The sequence below is a fragment of the Aethalodelphis obliquidens genome, unplaced genomic scaffold (genome assembly GCF_003676395.1).
Source record: "Aethalodelphis obliquidens isolate GAN/ISIS:26980383/991018 unplaced genomic scaffold, ASM367639v1 scaffold117, whole genome shotgun sequence".
Lineage (NCBI taxonomy): Eukaryota > Metazoa > Chordata > Mammalia > Artiodactyla > Delphinidae > Aethalodelphis > Aethalodelphis obliquidens.
The window spans coordinates 834,835-861,443 of NW_020838061.1; positions in this window are offsets into that span (position 1 = coordinate 834,835).

The following is a 26,609-nucleotide window of genomic DNA, read 5'->3' on the forward strand; positions in this document are numbered from 1 at the left end:
TTGCAAGTACAGAAAAGGAACTTTAAATATTTCTGCTGAGTATCAATGATAATAATAGCAACAACAGTAATAAAGAATATTTACACAGTACTTACTATGTGCTAAATGTTTCATATGGATTATTCTAGGGATTCTTATATAATATTTTCATTTAATTATGTATATTTTGATTCAAAATTACAGGGCTTTAAAAATATATACTTTTTTGGGTTAACACATCTTCATTTTAGAAAACTTACAAAATAAAAAATAACACAAAGCAAAAAAATAGTAAAGTTTTGGTGTATATCTTTCAAGTATGTGTGTGTGTATGTGAATTCATATTTTTATAAACCAAATTCAAATAATATTGAAATCCTATTATATAATTTATTGCTCAACATGAAGTGAAATTTTCATTAACATGAATTTTAATAACAGCATATCATTAAATTATATAGCCTACCATGATTTAATCAATCCCCATTTCTGGACATGTTGGTTATCTTCAGTTTAGTGATATTATAATTCTGAAATGAATACCTTTATGCATAAATTATTTCAAGTGCTGGGTCAAGGATTATGCACATTTTAAAAACTCTGCATACATACTGCCAAATTTTGCTTCAAAAAATTTTACCAGTTTACAATACCACCAGCAGCAGACCTTTCATTTTACCTTTTCTGACTCTGAATATTATTATTATAAATTGCCAAACCTATAAGGAAAAAATGAAATTTCATTTTATCTTTCATTTCTTAGATTACTGTAATTTTTAAAAAATTAATCTGTGAATTGCTTATTTATGATCTTAGCTCATTTTTCAAAATCAAGTGTTAGTTGAGTGGGAGTAGGAGAGAAATAGTTGAGGGAGATTAAGAGGTATAAACTTTCAGTTGTAAAACAAATGAGTCACGGGTATGAAATGTACAGTGTGGGGAAGATAGTCAATAATTATATAATATCTTGTATAGTGACAGATTGTAACTAGACTTATTATGGTGCTCATTTTGAAATGTATAGAAATATTGAATCACTATGTCGTGTACCAGGAACTAACACAGTGTTGTAGGTCAATTATACTTCAAAAGGAAACAAGCAAACAAATAAACTCATAGAAAAAGAGATCATATTTGTGGTTATCAGAGTTGGGGGGTGGGGAGGGAAAATTGGGTGAAGATAGTCAAAAATTAAAAACTTCCAGTTATAAGATAAATAAGTACTAGTGATGTAATATAAAACATAATAAATATAATTAACATTGCTGTATGTTATACATGAACGATTTTAAGATAGTAAATTCTAAGAGTTCTCATCACAAGGAAAAATATTTTTTCTATTTCTTTAATTTTGTATCTATATGAAATGGTGGGTGTTCAGTAAACTTATTGTGGTAGTCATTTCATGATGTAAGTCAAATCATTATGTCGTACACCTTAAGCTTACACAGTGCTGTATGTCAACTATATCTCAATAAAACTGGAAGAAAAACAAATATATATATATATATATTAATAGAAAAAATAAAGCTAAGGAAATGGAAACAAAATCAAATGTTAATCTCTACTTAATTGGCTTATAAGAACTCTGCCTTATGGACATTAACTCTTTGCCTATAATACATGTTGCAAATACTTTTTTTCCAGTCTATTATTTGTTTTTGTTCATGGTGTTACCAAAGCCATTAATCATGTCCCATTTTTTTGCCTAAAGACACAGAAATATCTTTATTGTTATAGCTCAGATAATGTGCTATTCATTTATTTTTGATATTTTATAGTTTCAAAGTTTATATTTAGCTCTTAAATTTATTTAAAGTTTATTTTTGGTGTATGATATAAGAATTAAAACCATTTTTTCAAATAATTGTCAACACCATTTCTTGAATAATTTGCCATCTTTTCTCCATACATTGTTAAGAAAACACTCTTTAAAATCTACTGTTTAGATTTAGAATTTTCTTTTGGTTTTATAGTTTTCTTTTTGTCTTCCAATAGCTCTGTGAAGTGAGTATTACATTCCTATTATACATAGGGTAAAAGTGATTTTCAGAGATGTTAACTGACTTGCTTAAGGTCAGATAGCTAATAAGTGACATAGTCCAGGCTGGAAACCAAGTGGTTTGACTCAGATTCATTTATTTTTGCCTCATCAGTACCAGAAAGGGAAGACGGTTCAAACAAGTATTTGTAGGAGACCAAGTTTCAGGCCATTTATAGGTTTATAGTTGTAGGTATAGTTTCCATACTTTAATTTGATAAATTACCAAAATTGCATTTTTAAATTTTTAGTGGATTCAGTAAACACATCCTCAAAACATACCTCATACAATCAATCTTAACATAGCGCTCTCAATTTTAAAGGTATATTTTTGACTTCAGATTTTTTTGCTGATTTCACCTTTGTAGAGAAATGATATTTTACTGTATATGTAATGAAATGATATGCCATCTACTAGCAAGCTTTCCAATATCTTATATGTACACATTTAAAAAGCCTCTGTTTTTGAGGAGATAATGTTAGAAAAATGTATTAATTCATACGTTATGTAGCCCAATGACACGTGAAATTTCTCTTGGCCGTTTTGTAGTTTGATGTAATCACAGAGTTCATAAGAAATTGGGTCTTCAAATAAGAAATTTTCATTCTGGGTAATGATGCTTTTTTGTCTAAGATGCCTAGAGCTAGGGTCAGAGAATCATATAGCCCCAACTTCACTATGATGATTTTTCTGGGCTGGCTCACAATAAGGTTGCTATCATCACAGAACTTATTGCAGTGGTATTGCAGAGCAAAGGACTGCAGAAGAAAATTCAGTTTCCAATACTCCCCTGTCTTCAGAGCAGCATGACACTTTTTCTTATGTTCTCACTTGCACATGGAGGTAACAGACCCAGACTTAACTTCCTATATAAAAGACAGTGAGGCTTTTCTAAGTTACTAACACCTTTCTTTACTAATTTTCTCCCTGACCCTTAAAAAGCCAAAGAAGTGTTTCATTACACCTACAACAACCAGCAAAATCCTGCAGGCAATTTTATTTAACTTAAACACTCTAGAGCTTTACATTTAATCCCTGGACACTTCTGAAAATTCAGTTCAGAGGATAGACTCAGAAGTAAGAGGAAAATCTACTTTTAAGTAAAAGAGAAATTTACATGTAAAAACAATTTGGAGTTAAGCATTCAATTATGTGATTCAGGTGAGATCAATTAAAAGGCATTTCAGCCAAATAGTCAAAACAACTTTGAGAAAGAAGAACAAAGCTGGAGGTATCACACTCCCTGACTTCAACCTATACTATGAAGCCATAGCAATCAAAACAGTATGGTACTGGCACAAAAATAGACATGGAGATCAATGGAAGGGAAGTAAGAGTCCAGAAATAAGCCCACACATATATGGACAATCAATTTATCACAAAGGAGTGAAGAACATACAATGGAGAAAGGACAGTTTCTTCAATAAATTGTGCTGGGAAAACTGGATAGCCACATGCAAAGGAATGAACCCAGACCACTATCTTATGCCATATACAAAAATTAACTCAAAATGGATCAAAGACTTGAATGTAAGACATGAAACCATAAAATTCCTAGAAGAAAACAAAGGAAGTAAGTTCATTGGCATTAGTCTTAGCAATGCTTTTATGGATCTGACTCCAAAGACAAGGGAAGCATAAGCAAAAATAAACAAATGGAACTACATCAAATTAAATAGCTTCTTCACAGCAAAGGAAACCATCATCAAAATGAAAAGGTAACCTCCTGAGTGAAAGTAGATATTTGCAAATCATATATCTGATAAAGAGTTAATATTCAAAATACATAAAAAACTCAAAACACTCAACAAAAAAGAAAACCAAACAACCTAATTAAAAAATGGGCAGAAGATCTGAATAGACACTTTTCCAAAGAGACATACAGATGGCCAACAGGTACATGAAAAGATGTTTAACATCACTAATTATTAGGGAAATGCAAATCAAAACCGAAACGAGATATCACCTCACACCTGTTAGAATGACTATTATCAAAAAGACACGAAATAAAAAATGTTGGAGAGGATATGAAGAAAAGGGAACTCTTGCATATGACCCAGGTTTTCCACTTCTGGGTATTTATTTGAAAAACATAGAAGCAATAATTTCAAAAGATATATGCACCCCTATGCTCATTACAGCATTAATTTATAGCCAAGATATGGAAACAACATAAGTATCCATCGATGGATGAATACATAAAGAAAATGTGGCATGTATATATAAAATGAAATATTACTCATCCATAAAAAATAATGAACTCCAGCCATTTGCAACAACATGGATGGACATTGAAGATATTATGCTAAGTGAAATAAGTCACATGGATAAAGACAAATTACTGTATGATTTCACTTATATGTGAAATCTAAAAAAGGAAGAAAGAAAGGAACAAACAAAATAAAACAAAAACAAATGCATAGATACAGTGAACAGATTAGTGGTTACCAGAGGGGAAGGGAGTTGGTGGGTGGCCAAACGGGTGAAGGGGGTCAAGAGTATGGTGACAGATGGCAACTAGACTTGCAGTGCTGATCACTTTGTAGTGTGTACAGATAAATTATAATGTGTACACCTGAAACTTATATAATAAAAAATGCAGTTCAATGAACTGTCCTAAAAATATCTTCCATGAAAGAGTTACATATCTACTTTTTATTACACAGGATATGTTTTTACCCTGTTAATCTAGTATCTAATTCAGTATTAAGAAACATTGACTTACTGTAAAGGCTTCAGATTTATTTTTCTCAGGTAAGAAAATTTTAGTCATCCCCTGCTCTAAATATTACTGATGGATACCTGTTAGAGATGGTGACTATTGTTTCTTGTGATCCGTGTGCCAAAAGGATATTAAATTATTTTACAAATATATATTCTTACTCTTTCTTCTTCCTCAAAGAGCAAACACCACAAATTAAGACTAGAACTAGATTTTCTATAGCATTACAAATATTATTATTTGTAGATGATTGATATTTGGATGAAAAGTATGAAGCCCTGCATACGTCTTAGAAATAACATACTCTACTTTGGCATCATAGAAGCAATCATGTTACTAAAAAAGTTATCTCTACCCTCCTCCAGTCTACTAAAAATATCCTAAAGAAAATGTCCACTGAGAGTAGTATGACATTTTTCCAAAAGAACACTTACTACCATTATTGTTGGTAATAATCATGTGTTCCTTCTCTTACCCTGTAACTTCTTATTTTGATCTACAGATTCATATTTCCAAATGCCTTCTGATTATCTATTGCTATGTTAAAATTAACCCATCAAAAAATGGAATTAGGGGCTTCCCTGGTGGCACAGTGGTTGAGAGTCTGCCTGCCAATGCAGGGGACACAGATTCGTGCCCCGGTCTGGGAAGATCCCACATGCCGTGGAGCAGCTGGGCCCGTGAGCCATGGCCACTGAGCCTGCGCATCCGGAGCCTGTGCCTCGCAATGGGAGAGGCCACAACAGTGAGAGGCCTGCGTACCGCAAATAAAACAAAAAACAAACAAACATAAAAACCAAAACGGAATTGGGGTTAGTAGATGTAAGCTTTCATATATAGAATGGATAAACAACAAGGTCCTACTGTATAGCTCAGAGAACCATATTCAACATCCTATGATAAACCATAATGGAAAATAATACTTAAAAAAAGAATGTATATATGTGTATTACTGAATCAACTTGCTTTATGGTAGTAATTAACACAACAATGTAAATCAACTGTGCTTCAATATTTTTTTAATAGAATTTATATTTATTTATCTTTTTGTATCCCCAACTCTATTAATAGCATTGCCATCTTCACAAGAATCTAGAGTTACCATATACACTTTATTCTTTTTTGTTTTTTTCTGTCACATTATATTTATTCATTTACATATTTTTAAACATCTTTATTGGAGTATAGCTGATTTACAATGTTGTGTTAGTTTCAGGTGTACAGCAAAGTGAATCAGTTATATGTATACATATATCCACTCTTTTTTAGATTCTTCTCCCATATACACCATTACAGAGTATTGAGTACAGTCCCCTGTGCTATACAGCAGGTCCTTATTAGTTATCTATTTTACATATAGTAGTGTGATTATGTCAATCCCAATCTCCCAATTTGTCCCTCCCCACCTTACACCCTGGTAACCATAAGTTTATTTTCTACATCTGTAACTCTATTTCTGTTTTGTAGAAAAGTTCATTTGTACCCTTTCATTAGATTCCACATATAAGTGATATCATATGATATTTGTCTTTCTCTGTCTGACTTACTTCACTCAGTATGACAATCTCTAGGTCCATCCATGTTGCTGTAAATGACACAATTTCATTCCTTTATATAGCTGAGTAATATTCTATTGTATATATGTACCACATCTTTTTTATCCACTCCTCTGTTGATAGACATTTAGGTTGCTTCCATGTCCTGGCTACTGTGAATAGTGCTGTAATGAACAATGGGGTTCATGTATCTTTTGGAATTATGGTTTTCTCAGGGTATATGCCCAGGAGTGAGATTGATGGGTCAATGGTAGTTCTATTTTTAGTTAAGGAACCTCCATACTGTTCTCCATAGTGACTGTATCAAGTTACATTCCCACCAAGAGTGTAGGAGGGTTCCCTTTACTCCACTCCTTCTCCAGTATTCGTTGTTTGTAGATTTTTTGATGATGGCCATTCTGACTGGTGTGAGGTGATGCCTCATTGTAGTTTTGATTTGCATTTCTCTAATAATTAGTGATGTTGAGCATATTTTCATGTGCTTTTTGGCCATCTGTATGTCTTCTTTGGAAAAATGTCTATTTAGGTCTTCCATAGGGTCACCATATACTCTGTGTTCACCTCCTCACATCTAAATAGTTAAGTATTTTTGATTTGCCTTTGCAATCTTTTTCATATCTGTCTCTTTCCTTAAATGTGTGCTAACATTATTATAGTCTCAGACCTCATAATTTCTCACCTGAACTGTTACAATGGTCACAAATGTTTTCCACACCATTAATATAGTTCCACTTCAGTATAGTGTTCACATTGCCTTCAGGAAAAAGGCTAAAATCTAAAAAATCTGGCTCCATTTTTACTGTGCTGATACTTAACTTTCTTTATTACCTACAGCATAACCCCCAAACTTCTTATAGAAGAGCAGTATTAAAAGTCCTCCATAATCTGTTCTTAACCTACCTTCTAGCTTCCCCTCTCTATAATCTTTTCTCTGAACTCCCACATATCTTACACTCAAGTTTTATCACACTATGCAGCAAATTTAAATAACAGCACATCCACTGTGAAGTGTTCCCAAACCTTTCACCAGAGAAGCTCTGTCTTATATTTTGTTTCTTTCCTATTTATGCTCTCACAACACTATGTACCTCTGATAATGTGATTGGTAGTTTAAGAAGTTCCTTTCAGTCATTAACATAGTGAAATTAATAACAGTCTAGTTTCTTCCAAATCCTACTTGAGGCTTTTGATATTTGAGATAGTGTAAGGGATATATTAAAGATTGTCATTTAGGATTTATAAGCTATATCCTTATACTAAGTTAGAGGCCCAGAAATCTACTTATCCAGACCAACATAGTTAAATTCTTCATAAACATCTTGATAGAACTACATTTGAATAGTTTATTGTGGATCCTATATAAGAAAGTATTATGAAAAATGTTTTTGCATTCGTAACTATAGCACTTGTCACCATCTACTTGGTATTATGATAGTTTGTATGCATTTCTTTTTCACTATCTTGTTAACTGGTGAGCAGGGACTATATCGTCTTCATCTCCTCACATACAACATTGCTCTTCATATAGAAAGGTTTTATATAACTGTGTCTCCTTGAATTATAAAAGAAAATAATTTTTAGTTTATAAAATAAATTATTTATTAATGATTAACCTTAAAGCGTATCAAATATGATTTCTCACAAAAGCACATATTCACTTCCAATGCTGAAGGAACCCATCTACTCAGAAAAGAAATGTGCATATGAAATAGTGTTAATGCAAATTGGAATGAAGACAGAATTTCATTATTTTTTAAGGCTGAGTAATATTCCACTATATATATATAATGGAATATTATATATCCACTATATATATATATATATATATATATATATATATATCACATCTTTATCCACTCATCTGTTGATGGACACTTAGGTTGCTTCCATATGTTGGCTAATGTAAATAATGTTGCTATGAACATTGGGGTGTATTTATCTTTTTGAATTAGTGTTTTTGTTTTTTCCAGATACATACCCAGGAGTGGAATTGCTGTATCATATGGTAATTTTTTTTTAGTTTTTTGAGGAAATTCCATACTGCTTTCCATAGTGGCTACACCATTTTACATTTCTACCAGCAGTGTACAGGTTCCCTTTTCTCCACATCCTCTCCAACATTTGTAACTTGTAGACTTTTTGATGATAGCCATTCTGACAGGTGTGAGGTGATATCTCATTTTGGTTTTGATTTGCATTTCCCTAATAATTAACGATGTTGAACATCTTTTCATGTGCCTGTTAGCCATTTGTATGTCTTCTTTGGAAAAATGTCTATTCAGGTGTTCTGGCCATTTTTTGATTGTTCAATTTTTTTTGATATTGAGTTGTTTCAGCTGTTTATGTATTTTACAGCAATATGGATGTAACTAGAGAATATTATGTAGAAAAATAAGTCAGGTAGAGAAAGATAAATACTATATGATATGACATATGCAGAGTCTAAATATAATACAAATGAATGTATATGCAAAACAGAAACAGACTCATAGATATGGAAAACAAACTAGTGGTTACCAGAGGGGAGAGGAAAGGGGTAGGGGGAAGTTAGGGGTATAGGATTAAGAGATACAAACTATTATGTATAAAATAGATAAGCAACAAGGATGTATTATATAGCACAAGGAATTATAGCCATTATCGTGTAATAACTTTTAATAGAGTAAAATCTGTAATAATACTGACTCATTACACTGTGTACCTGAAACTAATATAATATTATAAATTTACTATACTTCAGTAATTAAAAAACCCTAACATAATAAAAAAATATTTGAATGATGGTTAAATTACTTCGTGCTTTGGATTGCCCAGTCATCATTCCCTTCCATTAAACGTTAATATAAAACAAAGGATTTGGAGCTCTTATATATAGTTGCATCCTGTTATTGTCCTATAAAGTAACTCTATCCATCCACAATTTAAATTCAGGAAGAATTCATACTCTATTCCTCAAGAATAATTAACAAATATTTTCTTAATTGAATCACTTATTTCTTTATTCCATGGCTGTTTTCTAAAATGTGTCAACATTTTGCTTATCTGTTCTAGAATAATGTATGTTTTGGGGGGTTTGGTTTGTTCTTTTTATATTATGGAGCGCCTCATAACAAGACTGATGATACATAACATGGGAAAGATGATGCATATTCATAGTCTTGCAGGATATGTTTATAGGTAATATTATAGTAGTTTCTGCCAAAGATTGAAACTATCATACTCTAAGTTTACCTCAATCTTGTCTGCACAAATGCATACTCAGCCATACAAAGGGAGTGTCAATTTTCTGAAACTTATTTTTCCTTATACCGTGCTGTGCTCATTGCTTCCCTCAAAATACACTGGTGAAAAGTAGAAAATTTGTAAGAAACAAAAAAAAAGTGAAAAGATGTTAGAAATTTAAAATAAATAAAAGTTTGATTTACAATAAAGGTCAACATTTGTCTTTAAAATAAAACCTGAAATTTGGTAGTACAAGTTAATATTTTTAATGTGCATCCATTTTAACACAAATAGTTCTGTTATTGAAATTAGGTTTTTCTCATAATCAAAGAGGTATGTAGCTGCAAGTAAGGTTTTAAAATTTTAACTAATATCATGTTTAAGAATATAATGTAATAGTGAAGTATTTACATGGGGATTATTATTATTATTATATGCTACACATAATATTATTTTCTCTTTTCACATTATGGATTAGAAATGTTTTATAACAGGTCTCATGTGAAGAAACATATTGTGTCAACTATGAGAGGGAATATTTTGTTTTAAATGTCTGAGGTATTAAGTCTATTTCTTTTTTCAAGTATGGAATTCTAAAGAAAAGAACAATGGTACAATCAAGATGTTAAAAATAATCTCTTTTTTTCTTCACTTGTATTCTTAGGTCTGAAAATATCACCTTTTCATTTGAAGCTTTAACTTAGTAGCTTTTCCTGACATTCTGCAGCTTACAGTGATTTCTCTCTTTCCCAGACTCCTACTGAACTTAGAACCAGCACCACACAATTTTGCTCTTAATTGTTATTATAGTTTCATGAGTCAGTCTTCTCAACTAGATTGTAAGCTTCTTAACTGAAGAAATCATGTCTTACATTTCTCTTGCCTGGAACAAAATTGGAAAATTGTTTGTTAATAAAAGTAGCCAACAATTTTCTCCCTTTTGAACCTTTCCACTCCTCTCATTTGGGGCTGCTCAAGAAAGGTCAGCCTCTTATAAAAATGTTTACCAATGTATTCAACAATATCCTCTAGTGTTAAAATAGAGTTAACAGCTCTGAAACATCAAGATGCATTTCACGTGCATTCTCAATTTTACAATGTACTTTAGTGTATGGTCTCCAGAAATACTTTCTATCTAGAAGTGGAGATGTTCTGTTCTGTATTGAAAATTCATTCAGCATCATGTATTGGACAGCTATGATGGATTAGATATTGTTTAAGGAATAAAAATAAATGTGAAAGGACTCTGACCATTAAGGAAGATAATTTATTCCCAGTTCTGTGCTAGCTGGTTTGCATAATATGACTTATTCTTACACTTCAAAGAATGTATCATCATCCTCATTTTACAGTTGTGTAAACTGCAGTTCAGAGAAGTTAAGTAATTTTCCCAAGGTCATAGCTTCCAAATGGCAGAAACAGAATTTTAACCCATGTCTATCTTCAAATCCTGAGCTTACAGTCTTATAAGAGATATAGCAATATGAATAAATGCTTGCAGTGTAATGTGATTAAGTGCTATAATAGAAATACATATACCAAATACTGTGGGAGCACAGGAAAATGAGTAGAGCACAGAGAAGGTAGTGACTCACACTGCTTAAAAAGAAATGAGGCATAATTCTCAAGTCAAATAACTCATTTCTAAGCTCTCAGAGTACCATGTTACTTTCTTAAATAGCACTAGTCACAGTTATTTTGTATTTTATGGGTAGTTATGTGATTGTCTCTTCAGGTCCCTCTGATAAACTTTAAACTCTATGACTACAGAAACTATTCCTAATTTTGCACAATATGCATATAACACAATACCTGACACATAGTAGAAACCTGAGAAATATTTATTGAATGACTGGATGAATGAATGTTGTGAGATTTGAATTGAGTCCTGAATGGTGAGTAGAAAAGTATAAGGTAGAGAAGAGGTGAAATGGCCTTTCAAGAAGATATAGACTGGGTAATAAAGTTCTTGATTGATTGAATAAGCTTAAATCATTATTTTACTGTTTTCTAGGTCTGTATCCCAAGAAACTAAGGACTGTTCTCTATCATCAAAAAAAGTTACTCCAGATGTGATAGAATGTGCAGATTATACTCAATGTTTTACCTTGCCCTGAATAGGACTCTAGAGCAAAGATGGGACAATTGGTAGAGTTTCCAGTAATTTGGAAGAATGGTTCAAATATACATTTCCAGACCAGAGTACTGTATTTAAATCTGACATAATAGAGTTACTGGAAACCATCATATGACATTAAATAATACTTTAAAATTTAACATCAGATCCATTTGACATTAGTTGGCTCCAAAAATAAATCTAAAGCTTCAAAGTATTGAAATAATTAAATGACAATAAAGATACTTATAAAATCTTTACAATCTTATATACTTTTAAACAATCAAATTTTTGGAAGAATGCTATTGGTCAAGAATCACATTCCAAATACATGTATTTTCATTAAACTCAAAAGCCTTTGCACAGCAAAGGAAACCATAAACAAAATGAAAAGACAACCCACAGATTGGGAGAAAATATTTGCAAACGATGTGGAATTGATCTCCAAAATTTACAAACTGCTCATGCAGCTTAATGTCATCAAAACAAGCAACCCAATCAAAAAATGGGCAGAAGACCTAAATAGATATTTCTCCAAAGAAGACATAAGATGGCCAGGAGGCACATGAAAAGATATTCAACATTGCTAATTATTAGATAAATGCAAATCAAAACTACAATGAGATATCACCTCACACCTGACAAAGTGGCTATCATCAAAAAATCCACAAAAAAATATATGCTGGAGAGGGTGTGGAGAGAAGGGAACCCTCCTACTCTGTTGGTGGGAATGTAAATTGGTACATCCACTGTGGAGAACAGTACAGAGGTTCCTTAAAAAGCTGAGAATGGAGCTACCATATGACCCTGCAATCTCACTCCTAGGCATATATCCAGAGAAAAACATTGTCCAAAAGGATACATGAACCCCAATGTTCATTGCAGCACTGTTTACAATAGCCAAGACATGGAAGCTACTTAAATGTCCATCAACAGAGGAATGGATAAAGAAGATGAGGTACTTATATACAATGGAATATTACTCTCCTATTAAAAAGAATGAAATAATGCCAGTTGCAGCAATATGGATGGACCTAGAGATTGTCATGCAGAGTGAAATAAGTCAGACAGAGAAAGAGAAATATAGTATGTTATCGCTTATATGCAGAATCTAAAAAGAAATGATACAAATGAACTTATTTACAAAACAGAAATAGACTCACAGACTTAGAGAACAAACTTATGGTTACAGGGGTGGGGAGGGGAATGGTAGGGGGAAGGGATAGTTAGGGAGTTTGGAATTGACATGTACACACAGCTGTATTTAAAATAGATAACCAACAAGGACCTACTGTATAGCACAGGGAACTCTGCTCAACATTATGTAAAAATCTAAATGGGAAAAAGTTTGAAAAAGAATAGATACATGTATATATATAAATGAATCACTTTGCAATACATCCGAAACTATCACAACATTGTTAATCAACTATACTCCAATATAAAATAAAAAGTTAAAAAACAAAACAAAACAAAACCAATACATGTGTTTTCTCTTTTATAAACTGTAAACACTTTAAATACAGAGATGAGCAAATTTCGTTTTCACTACTTGGAAAAACATGTATTGTAATTAGTGGGCTTGTCCCAAGTCAACTTGAAGGAACATTCTCCCTTCTACATAATTCTGGCTCATTAGTTATACATAGAATTGAGGATAAGGTAATGAAATAAGTACAGATTTATAATATCAATATTAAAATTGATAAGCTAGTTTCCAAAATGAATTAGAGCAGATCTGCATCATTAGAGTTGTGAAACATGAAACCTATTTGTAAAAATTTAACATTTATGTGACCCAGCTAGGTTGCATAGGAGATGTGGCTCTAATTATATCCTGAAATATATTTTAAGGGTCCAAATTGCTTCCTTATTAACTTGAGGATTTTACAAAATCATAATATCACTTTTTTTTTTTTTTTTTTTTTTTGCGGTACGCGGGCCTCTCACTGTTGTGGCCTCTCCCGTTGTGGAGCACAGGCTCCGGATGCGCAGGCTCAGCGGCCATGGCTCACGGGCCCAGCCGCTCCGCGGCATGTGGGATCTTCCGGGACCGGGGCATGAACCCGTGTCCTCTGCATTGGCAGGCAGACTCTCAACCACTGCGCCACCAGGGAAGCCCAATAATATCACTTTTAAAGCCTTATGTTGTAAGGTAAAGGTAATTAGAGTGCCCGCAAAATTAATTTTTAGGTCTGCCCTCACTTTTGTTCTTTCAAAAGTTTGTTATTCCCAGACTGAACAGACTTGGTAAAAGAAAATTTTCATGCAATTATCTACAAAAAACAAAGGCATTATTTACTCTGATAATATTGACACATAAAATGAATAAATGAAATTTAAAGTATTAGAAAACTTCGTGCAAATAGGTATTGATAAGTTCTAAAAGTATCTAAAAGTTTCCTTGTGCATCATCTTACTAAAGTGATGTAGTAAAGATGGTGAGAACTAGAACTGATTTAAATTAGCCTTTTAATTACTAATAAGCAAACATTAGTAGACCAAGTCTCTTCTCTGAAGAAAGTCCCGTTATTGTATGTACGTGTATAGACATATATTTTTATTAATTTTTACTGGATTATAGCTGCTTTACAATGTTGTGTTAGTTTCTCCTGTACAGCATAGATTCCCTTCCCATCTAGGTCACCATATAGGGCTGAGTAGAGTTCCCTGTGCTATACAGTAGGTTCTCATTAGTTATCTATTCTATACATAGTAGGGTATATATGTCAATCACAACCTCCCAATTCATCCCATCCCCTCCTACCCAACTTGGTAACCATAAGTTTGTTTTCTATATCTATAGTTCTATTTCTGCTTTGCAAATAAGTTCATCTGTATCATTTTTCTAGATTCCACATATAAGCAATATTATACGATATTTGGCTTTCTCTGACTTACTTCACTCTGCATGACAATATCTAGGTCCATCCATTGCACAGCAAATGGCAATATTTCATTCTTTTTATGGCTGAGTATTATTCCATTGTATATATGTACCACATCTTCTTTATCCATTCCACTGTCGATGGACATTTTGGTTACTTCCATGTCCTGGCTATTGTAAATAGTGCTGCAGTGAACATTGGGGTGCATGCATCCTTTCAACTTATGACTTTCTCTGGATATATGCCCAGGGGTGCGATTGCTGGATCATATCGTACCTCTATTTTTAGTTTCTTTTATTTTTAACATCTTTATTGGAGTATAATTGCTGTGCAATGTTGTGTTAGTTTCTCCTGTGTAACAAAGTGAATCAGCTATACGTATACAGATATCCCCATATCCCATCCCTCCTGCGTCCCCATCCCACCCTCCCTGTCCCACCCCTCTAGGTGGTCACAAAGTACCGAGCTGATCTCCCTATGCTATGTGGCTGTTTCCCACTAGCTATCTATTTTACGTTTGGTAGTGTATATATGACAATGCCACTCTCTCACTTCGTCCTACCTTAACTTTCCCTCTCCCCATGTCCTCAAGTCCATTTTCTATTCCTGTGCCTTTATTCCTGTCTTGCCAGTAGTTTCATCAGAAATAATTTTTATTAAGATTCCATATATATGTGTTAACATATGGTATTTGTTTTTCTTTTTCTGACTTACTTCAATCTGTATGACAGATGCTAGGTCCATCCACCTGATTACAAATAACTCAATTTCATTTCTTTTTATGGCTGACTAATATTCCATTGTATATATGTGTCACATCTTCTTTATCCATTCATCTGTCGATGGACACTTAGGTTGCTTCCATGTCCTGGCTATTGTAAATAGTGCTGCAATGAACACCGTGGTACATGACTCTTCTTGAATTATGGTTTTCTCAGGGTATATGCCAAGTAGTGGGATTGCTGGGTCATATGGTAGTTCTACATTTAGTTTCTTAAGGAACCTACATATTACTTTCGATAGTGGCTATATCAATCTACATTTCCACCAACAGTGCAAGAGGGCTGCCCCACTGTCCACACCCTCTCCAGCACCTACAGTTTATAGATTTTTATGATGCCCATTCTGACCAGTGTGAGGTGATGTCTCATTGTAGTTTTGATTTGTATTTCTCTAATGATTAATGATGTTGAGCATCACCTCATGTGTTTGTTGGCAATCTCTATATCTTCTTTGGAGAAATGTGTATTTAGGTCTTCAGCCCATTTCTGGATTGGACTTTTTTTTTTTGATACTGAGCTGCATGAGCTGCTTACATACTTTGGAGATTAATCCTTTGTCAGTTGCTTCAATTGCAAATATTTTCTCCCATTCTGAGGGTTGTCTTTTGGTCTTGTTTATGGTTTCCTTTGCTGTTCAAAAGCTTTTAAGTTTCATTAGGTCCCATTTGTTTATTTTTGTTTTTGTTTCCATTTCTCTAGGAGGTGGGTCAAAAAGGATCTTGCTGTGATTTATGTCATAGTGTGTTCTGCCTATGATTTCCTCTAAGTGTTTTATAGTGTCTTCCCTTACATTTAGGTCTTTAATCCATTTTGAGTTTATTTTTGTATATAGTGTTAGGGAGGGCTCTAATTACATGCTTTTACATGGAGCTGTCCAGTTTTTGCAGCATCTCTTATTGAAGAGGCTGTCTTTTCTCCACTGTATATTCTTGTCTCATTTAACAAAGATGATAAGGTGACCATATGTGTGTGGGTTTATCTCTAGGCTTTCTATCCTGTTCCACTGATATGTGTTTCTGTTTTCCTGCCAGTACCATACTCTCTGGATTACTGTATGTTTGTAATATAGTCTGAAGACATAGAGCCTGATTCCACCAGCTCGGTCTTCCTTTCTCAAGATTGCTTTTGTTATTCGGGGTCTTTTGTGTTTCCATACAAATTGTGAAATTTTTGTTTCTAGTTCTGTGAAAAATGCCAGTAGTAGTTTGATAGGGATTGCATTGAATCTATAGATTGCTTAGGGTAGTAGAGTCATTTTCACAATAGTGATTCTTCCAATCCAAGATCATGGTATATCTTTCCATATATTGTATCATATTTAATTTCTTTCATCAGTGTCTTATAGTTTTCTGCATACAGGTCTTTTGTCTCCTTAGGTAGGTTTATTCCTAGGTATTTTGTTCTATTTGTTGCAATGGTAAATGGGAGTGTTTCCTTAATTTCTCTTTCATATTTTTCATCATTAGTGTATAGGAATGCAAGAAACTTCTGCACATTAATTTAGTATCCTGATACTTAACCAAATTCTTTGATGAGCTCTCGTAGTTCTCTGGTAGCATCTTCAGGATTCTTTACGTATAGTATCATGTCATCAGCAAAGAGTGACAATTTTACTTCTGCTTTCACATTTTGCATTCCTTTGTTTTTTCTACTCTGATTGCTATGGATACAACTTCCAAAACTATGTTGAATGATACTGAAGAGAGTGGGCAACCTCGTCTTGTTCCTGATCTTAGTGGAAATGGTTTCACTTTTTCACCATTGAGAATGATGTTGGCTGTGGATTTGTCATATGTGGCCTTTATTATGTTGCAGAAAGTTCCCTCTATGCCTACTTTCTGGAGAGTTTTTATCATAAATGGGTGTTTAATTTTACCGAAAGCTTTTTCTGCATCTATTGATATGATCTTATGGTTTTTCTCCTTCAATTTGTTAATACGGTGTATCACATTGATTTGCGTATATTGAAGAATCCTTGCATTCCTGGGATAAACCCCACTTGATCATGGTATATGATCCTTTTAATGTGCTGTTGGATTCTGTTTGCTAGTATTTTGTTGAGGATTTTTGCATCAATGTTCGTCAGTGATATTTGCCTGTAGTTTTCTTTCTTTGTGACATCTTTGTCTGGTTTTGGTATCAGGGTTATGGTGGCCTTGTAGAATGAGTTTGGGAATGTTCCTCCCTCTGCTATATTTTGGAAGAGTTTGAGAAGGATAAGTGTTAGCTCTTCTCTAAATAATTTTTAGAATTCGCCTGTGAAGCCATCTAGTCCTGGGCTTTTGTTTGTTGGAAGATTTTTAATCACAGTTTCAATTTCAGTGCTTGTGATTGGTCTGTTATATTTTCTATTTCTTCCTGGTTAAGTCTCAGAAGGTTGTGCTTTTCTAAGAATTTGTCCATTTCTTCCAGGTTGTCCATTTTATTGACATATACTCCCTTGTAGTAATCTATCATGATCCTTTGTAGTTCGTCAGTTGTTACTTCTCCTTTTTTGTTTTTAATTCTGTTGATTTGAGACTTCTCCCTTTTTTTCTTGATAAGTCTTGCCAATGGTTTATCAATTTTGTTTATCTTCTCAAAGAACCAGCTTTTAGTTTTATTGATCTTTGCTATTGTTTCCTTCATTTATTTTTCATTTACTTCTGATCTTTCTGATTTATTTCCTTCTGCTAACTTTGTGGTCTTTTTTTGTTCTTCTTTCTCTAATTGCTTTAGGTTTAAGGTTAGGTTGTTTATTTGAGATTTTCCTTGTTCCTTGAGGTAGGATTGTATTGCTATAAACTTCTTTCCTAGAACTTCTTTTTCTGTATCCCATAGGTTTTGGTCCATCTTGTTTTCAATGTCATTTTTTTTAGGTATTTTTTGACTTCCTCTGATTTCTTCAGTGATCTCTTGTTTATTTAGTAGCATATGATTTAGCCTCCATGTGTTTGTATTTTTCATAGTTATTTTTTCCTGTAATTGATAGCTAGTCTCATAGTGTTTTGGTTAGAAAACATACCTGATACAATTTCAATTTTCTTAAATTTACCAAGGCTTGATTTGTGACCCAAGATATGATCTATCTTGGAGAATGTTCCAGGAGTACTTGAGAACACACTGTATTCTTTTGTTCTTGGATGGAATGCCCTATAAATATCCATTAAGTCTATGTGGCCCAATGTGTCTTGTAAAGTTTGTGTTTCCTTATTTATTTTCATTTTGGATGATGTGTCCATTGGTGAAAGTGGGGTGTTAAAGTCCCCTACTCTGATCGTGTTACTGTTGATTTCTCCTTTTATGGCTGTTAGCATTTGCCCTATGTACTGTGGTGCTCCTATGTTGGGTGTATAAGTATTTATAATTGTTATGTCTTCTTCTTGGATTGATCCCTTGATCATTATGTAGTGTCCCTCTTTGTCTCTTGTAACATTCTTTATTTTAAAGTCTATTTTGTCTGATTTGAGAATTGCTACTCCAGCTTTCTTTTGATTTCCATTTGCATGGAATATCTTTTTCCATCCCCTCACTTTCAGTCTGTATGTGTCCCTAGGTCTGAAGTGGGTCTCTTCTAGACAGCATCTATATGGGTCTTCTTTTTTTATCCATTCAGCCAGTCTGTGTCTTTTGGTGGGAGCATTTAATACATTTACATTTAAGGTAATGATCGATATGTATGTTCCTATTCCCATTTTCTTAATTTTGGGGGGTTTGTTATTGTAAGTCTTTTCCTTCTGTTGTGTTTCCTGTCTAAGGAAATTCCTTAAGGATTTGTCATCAAGCTAGTTTGGTAGTGCTGAATTCTCTTAGCTTTTGCTTGTCTGTAAAGGTTTTAATTCCTCCATCGAATCTGAATGAGATCCTTGGTTGTTAGAATAATCTTGGTTGCAGGTTTTTCCCTTTCATCACTTTCTATATGTCCTGTGACTCCCTTCTGGCTTGCAGAGTTTCTGCTGAAAGATCAGCTGTTAACCTTATGGGGATTCCCTTGCATGTTATTTGTTGCTTTTCCCTTGCTGCTTTTAATATTTTTTCTTTGAATTGAATTTTTGATACTTTGATTTACATGTGTCTTGGCATGTTTCTCCTTGGATATATCTGTATGGGACTCTCTGCACTTCCTGGACTTGACTGACTATTTCCTTTCCCATATTAGGGAAGTTTTCAACTATAATCTCTTCAAATATTTTCTCAGTCTCTTTCTTTTCCGCTTCTTCTTCTGTGACCCTTATAATTTGAATATTGGTGCATTTAATGTTGTCCAAGAGTTCTCTGAAACTGTCCTCAATTCCTTTTATTCTTTTTTCTTTATTCTGCTCTGAGGTAGTTACTTCCACTCTTTTATCTTCCAGGTCACTTATCCGTTCTTCTGCCTCAGTTATTCTGCTATTGATTTCTTCTAGAAAATTTTTAATTTCATGTAATGTGCTGTTCATCATTATTTATTTGCTCTTTAGTGCTTCTAGGTCCGTGTTAAACACTTCTTTTATTTTCTCCATTCTATTTCCGTGATTTTGGATAATCTTGCCTATCATTTCTCTGAATTCTTTTTCAGGTAGACTGCCTATTTCATCTTCATTTTTTTGGTCTGATGGGTTTTTAGCTTGCTCCATCATCTGCCTCTTAGTTCTCTATCTTCTCATTTTCCTTAACTTACTGTGTTTGGGGTCTCCTTTTCGCATGCTGCAGGTTTGTAGTTCCCGTTGTTTTTGGTGTCTGTCCCTGGTGGGTAAGGTTTATTCAGTGTGTTGTGTAGGCTCCCTGGTGGAGGAGACTGGTGCCTGTGTTCTTGTGCATGAGTCTGGATCTTGTCTTTCTTTTGTGCAGGACCACATCTGGTGGTGTATTTTGGGTTCTTTGTGAACTTATTATGATTTTAAGCAGCCTCTCTGCTAATAGATGCAGTTGTGTTACAGTCTTGCTAGTTGTTTGGCATGCAGTGTCCATCATTGGAGCTTGCTGTTTGTTGAGTGGAGCTGGGTCTTAGCATTGAGATAGAAATCTCTGGGAGAGCTCTTGCTGATATTACATGGGGCCAGAAGTCTCTGGTGGTCCAACGTCCACCAGGTCCAATGAACTTGGCTTTTCCACCTCAGAGGTTTAGGCCTGATATTCAGCCAGAGCACCAAGATCCTGTCAGCCACACAGCTCAGAAGAAAAAGGAAAAGTATAAAGAAATAAATAAAATAAAATTTAAAAAATATTTAATTTTTTTAAAGTAGTAAAAAAAGAAAAAACAAAAGAAGAGTGCAACCAAACCAATAACCAAATCCACTAGTGATAACAAGCACTAAAAACTAACCTAAGATAAACATAAAAGTCAGAAACTTGTCCGTCACATACAGAAAACCCCAAGTCTACAGTTGTTCCCAAAGTCCACTGCCTCAATTTTGGGATGATTCAGTGTCTATTCAGTTATTCCACAGATGCAGGGTACATCAAGTTGCTTGTGGGAATTTAATTCGCTGCTCCTGAGGCTGAACAGATAAATTTCGCTTTCTCTTCTTTGTTCACACAGCTCCTGATGTTCAGCTTTGTATTTTGCTCGCCTCTGCATGTAAGTTGCCCTCTGTTGTCTGTTCTTCACTGAAATAGGAGGGGTTAAAGGAGAGGCTGATTCGGAGGCTCTGGCTCATTCAGGCCGGGGGGAGGGAGGGGTATGGAATGCAGGGTGAGCCTGTGGTGGCAGAGGCCAGCATGACGTTGCAACAGCCTGAGGCCTGCCATATGTTCTCCTGGAGAAGTTGTCCCTGGATCGCAAGACCCTGGCAGTGGCAGGCTGCTCAGGCTCCTGGGAGGGGAGGTATGGATAGTGACCTGTGGTTGCACAGAGGATTCTTGGTGGCTGCTTCTGGAGCTTTAGCGTTTCGTGCTCGTCTCTGCTCTCTGCACTGATAGCCTTGGCTTGTGCCCATCACTGAAGCTCCTTTAGGCAGTGCTCTGAATCTCCTCTCTTAGAGAACACCGAAATAATTGTCTCTTGACTCTTAGGCAGTTCCAGACTTTTCCCCAGACTCCCTCCTGGTTAGCTGTGTTGCACTAGCCCCTTTCCGGCTATGTTCACGCAGCCAACCCCAGTCCTCTCCCTGGGATCTGAATCTCTGAAGTTCGAGCCTCAGCTCCCAGCCCCTACCTGCCCCAGTGGGTGAGCAGACAAGCCTCTCAGACTGGTGAGTGCTGGTTGGCACCGATCCTCTGTGTGGGAATCTCTCTGCTTTGCCCTCTTCACTCCTGTTCCTGCACTCTACTTCATCGCTCTGAAGCTTCCCCCACTCCACCCACACCCAATCTCCACCAGGGAAGGGGCTTCTTAGTGTGTGGAAACTTTGCCTCCTTCACAGCTCTCTCACAGAGGTGCAGGTCCCATCAGTATTCTTTGGTCTCTGTTTTTCTTTTTTTTTTCTTTTTCCCTACCCAGGTAAGTGGGGAGTTTCTTGCCTTATGGGAAGTCTGTGGTCTTCTGTCAGTGTTCAGTAGATGTTCTGTAGGAGTTGTTTCACATGTAGATGCGTTTTTGATGTATTTGGGGGGAGGAAGGTGATCTCCACGTCTCACTCCTCCACCATCTTGAAGCTATTTTTAGTTTCTTAAACAACCTCCATACTGTTTTCCATAATGGCTGTACCAATTTACATTCCCATCAACAGTGTAGGAGAGCTCCCTTTTCTCCACACCCTCTCCAGCACTCATTGTATGTAGATTGTTTGATGACAGCCATTCTGACCAGTGTGAAGTGATACCTCATCAATCCTAAAGACATTATCAGAAACCACTAGAGCTCATCAATGAATTTGATAAAGTTGTAGGATACAAAATTAATACACAAAAATCTCTTGCATTCCTATACACTAGCAACAAAATATCAGAGAGATTAAGGAAACAACCCCATTTGTCATCACATCAAAAAGAGTAAATACCTAGGAATAAACCTACCTAAGGAGGCAAAAGACCTGTACTCTGAAAACTGTGACACTGATGAAAGAAATCCAAGAAGACACAAACAGATGGAGAGATATTCCATGTTCTTGAATTGGAAGCATCAACATTGTGAAAATGACTATAGTACCCAAAGCAATCTACAGATTAATGCAATCCCTATCAAATTACCGATGGCATTTTTCACAGAATTAGAACAGAAAAATTTACAATTTGTGTGGAAACACAAAAGACCCTGAATAGCCAAAGCAATGTTGAGAAAGGAAAATGGAGCTGGAGGAATCAGAATTCCTGACTTCAGACTATACTACAAAACTACAGTAATCAAACCAGTATGGTCCTGACACAAAAACAGAAATATAGATCAATGGAACAAGATAGAAAGTCCACATATAATCCCATGCACCTATGGTCACCTAATCTATGGCAAAGGATGCAAGAATATACAATGGAGAAAAGACAGTCTCTTCAGTAAGTGGTGTTGGGAAAACTGGACAGCTACCTGTAAAAGAATGAACTTAGAACACTCCTTAATACCATATAGAAAAATAAACTCAAAATGCATTAAAGACCTAAATGTAAGGCTGGATACTATAAAACTCTTAGAGGAATACATAGGCAGGACACTCTTTGACCTAAATTACAGCAATATCTTTTTTGATCCATCTCTTAGAGTAATGTACATAAAACCAAAATAAACAAATGGGACCTAATTAAACTTAAAAGTTTTTGCACAGCAGAGGAAACCATAAACAAAACGAGAAAACAACCCTCAGAATGGGAGAAAATATTTGCAAATGAAACAATGGACCAGGAATTAATCTTCAAAATATACAAACAGCCCATGCAGCTGAATATCAAAAGAGCAAACAACGCGTTCAGAAAATGGGCAGAAGATCTAAATAAACATTTTTCCAAAGAAGACATAAAGATGGCCAAGAAACACATGAAAAGATGCTCAACATCACTAATTATTAGAGAAATGCAAATCAAAACTCAAATGTAGACATGTATTTTTAATAAACTATTTAAAATACCACACCTTCTGGCTGGAAAAGAAGAAGACAAATGAGATGTAATAGAAAGTGTGATAAGTAAATTGAATAGGTATTGTCCAAATACTTTCAGCAGATAAAATTATTTCCAAATAGGATATTGAATTTAAATTTCTTACTTGTTAATTTTTCTTGAATTTTTCCATTACTCTTTCCCACATGCACAACTTCAACATTGGAGTCAGGTCTTTTTTTTTAATTTTTAAGTATACAGCAAAGTGATTCAGTTCAATAAACATTTATTGAGTGGCCATCATGCAAAATGTATAGAGTGGAAAAGGGATTATGCAAACATGAATTAAATGTGGTCCCAGTTCTCAAGGAGATTACATTATACTGAGGCATGACATGAGTATTATTAACTTAGATTCACATATGTATAAGAAAATTGAGCTCTAAGTCATATTTTGTGTAATTTACCTGCTACAATTAAAATGTGATTTTTTATGATATTATTAATTATTTTATAAATCTTACCTGGCTGTTGAGGGTAAGGAGAAGAAAGAATAGAGTATACTATTGCCAGTGTTTCCTACTGAAACCTTCACAGTCTTGGCTCAGGGTGATGGTGAGCCTGGGTAACAAACCACATATAATGAAACTTAAAAACAACTGTGAAGTGATATATCAAGAAGTAGAAAACAATGTAATATTGAATGCATAATTCTAGAAGATTCATAGGTTTACACATAGTTTGAAAATATTGTAAGATTTATTTTTAAGGCAGCTGAGAAAAATAGCATAGTAATTCTGAATTCATATTCACAATTGTTTAATGGTGATGGAAAAATATGTCCTATTGGTCCCCTACCCAGTGCACGTTCTACCTCCTCCAAAAGCCTTCTCTGACTTCAAGCAATGGTGATCACTTCCTCCAATGAGCTGCTGCAGCCCTCATTATGTATACTGTTCATTTATTGCTTAATGATATTTTTATATGGTTATTTTGTATTTTAACTTTTCACTAGTGTCTGTCTCTACATAAATGGACTATAATATCCTTGAAGGTAAGAATATATGTATTTCTTTGAAAGTATAGCTCCCAGTGCAGTGTTAGTCATCTTTTGAATAAATGCACAGTAAATATTTATTCCAGGACTGATGCTTTTCTAAATATTTTATTAAGGACCCATACCAACAGCAAATTAATGTGTCAGTAATGTTCAGGAGAACTGTAATAGCCATTGGTCTACATAGATCCTTTGACTATGGAAAAATGTGAAGTGGCTAGTTTAGGCTCCCTAAGTATAAAAATCAATGCAAATAACATCTCTGCAAACTCATGGGGACTTTCAATGATGCCAAAATAACCTTAGTATTGAAATTCAAGGAACACAAGCGAAGTCGGAGGGAAAACTTTAAAATATGCCTTTGAAATATTGATGACACTAGAGGGGTGTGGCAAAATTATCCCTAAACTTTGGCTTAGTTAGTGAACATATGAATTACCAGGAGAGTATAGTGTGATAGATGTGTTTGTAGTTTCCATTACTAATGAGTATGAAATTAGGTATATCATTCTTATAAAGCAGGTTGCATGGATGTTGAAAATAAATTTGTGGGGTACACTGTCTTGAAATTTAGTAGTATCTATTTTTTCATTTGGTGTTAATAAGGTTCATACAACAATTTGTTTCTAGGGGACTGCAGTTTTGGTATTTTGCATACTTAAGTGGATGGAAAAAGGTCTACAACATATACACTTCTAACTGCCACACTACAGTTATGTCCAGTTCAAATTTAGCTATTTTTAAGTAAATAGGTTGTGTAAAGTGTAGATTCAGAAGTTCCCAAAGGTAGAGTCATTAAAATGGTTTATCTGAGACATTATTTTCCTTTTCAAAGTTTTAACTCTTCTCCACAGGATTAGGCCACTGATGGATTGTATCATGATGGACTTAGTTAATAAGTGAGGTAAACATTATAGCCATTTTTAAAGAGAAAAACACATTTCTCATTTCCCTCCATACCACAAGAAATGGTTCTCTCTAGACACCATGAAAAAGAATAATTTTTGAAACAATCCTGTGGTAATAAAATAAATCAGAGGTAATATTGCTGTCATCCTGTACCCAGAGTTAAAATGCTTATCAATTACTAAGAAAAAATTGGCCACTGTGAAAGGATATTTCAGCATAATAAATAAAATTATCTTTAGTCTTTGGCCAGAACTTTCATATTAACTAGTTTCTCTGAATCTCAAGAATTTCCAAATGATCATAACTTTTGATTGCCCACTGCTCTTTTACCAATATAAGAGAAAGCAAGAAGTCATAAATTATATTAGTGCTTTGGAAGAGGTTAAAGACTGAGGTGTCAATTATAAAATCACTTGGAAATTAGAGTAAAGTAATTGAAGCCAAGCAAGAAAATAATTCGTGAGTCTAAACCTGTCAAAATTTGAATTATTTGAGTTTTATATCAATCTCACAGAAGTCAAAAGGTTTTTCAACATCTTAAAATGCTCCAAACTTGTCCATTTAATTTTTACTTTGTAATGCCATATATGTAGTGGTGGAACTAACCATAATTAGAAAGAATAAAATAGACATTAAAATATTTGTGTGAAGAATAAGAAATTAGAAAAAGAAGTGTGGCTATACTTGAAAGCCATAGAGATATAGGAGCTGTTTTAGCACATATTTAAATAGTTAGGCACAGAATTGATGTCCCCATTTTTTGTTTTACAAAAAAAGCATGATAACCTCAAAATTACTTAAAAGCCCTTAACATAAATTCCTGCCTTAATATCACAGTATCATGATCCATTTTCTTGTACATTTTCAAAGATGTTTGAATCTCATGGGAGTTTAACAAGAATGGTGATTTTCTGTGATCTGAGTGAAGTTCCTCATCATAGCTTTTAGGACAGCAGTTTCCTCTTCTAATTCATCCCTAGAGCCTTAGGAAAGCCAATTAGTAAACTGCCATTTCTACATCTATTCCAACTGAGGTTAGCCAGCTAAGACATACCTGCATATAGAAACCTGGGAAAAAATCTAGATTTCTGGAACAATGCTCACTGATTTCTAGGCATTCCACTACCCTAACTTCAGCAGAGAAAGGTACCAACTTTTAGCGTAATTATTTTAGAATGGCATTCCTCATGTGATTACAAATATCACACAACTACTCATATTCTGGGATTGATGTCTGGACAGAAACCTAGCATAGCTGCTTGTTGGATTTTAAAGATTTTTTACATTTAACACAGTGGTCCTGAAAATCCCTCTAACTAAGCTTCTGAATAGATAATAATAACTGTAGTATCATCGTTATTACCTTATTAGAAAAATGATAGTATCTCAGCCCTCTAATCTGGTACCTGC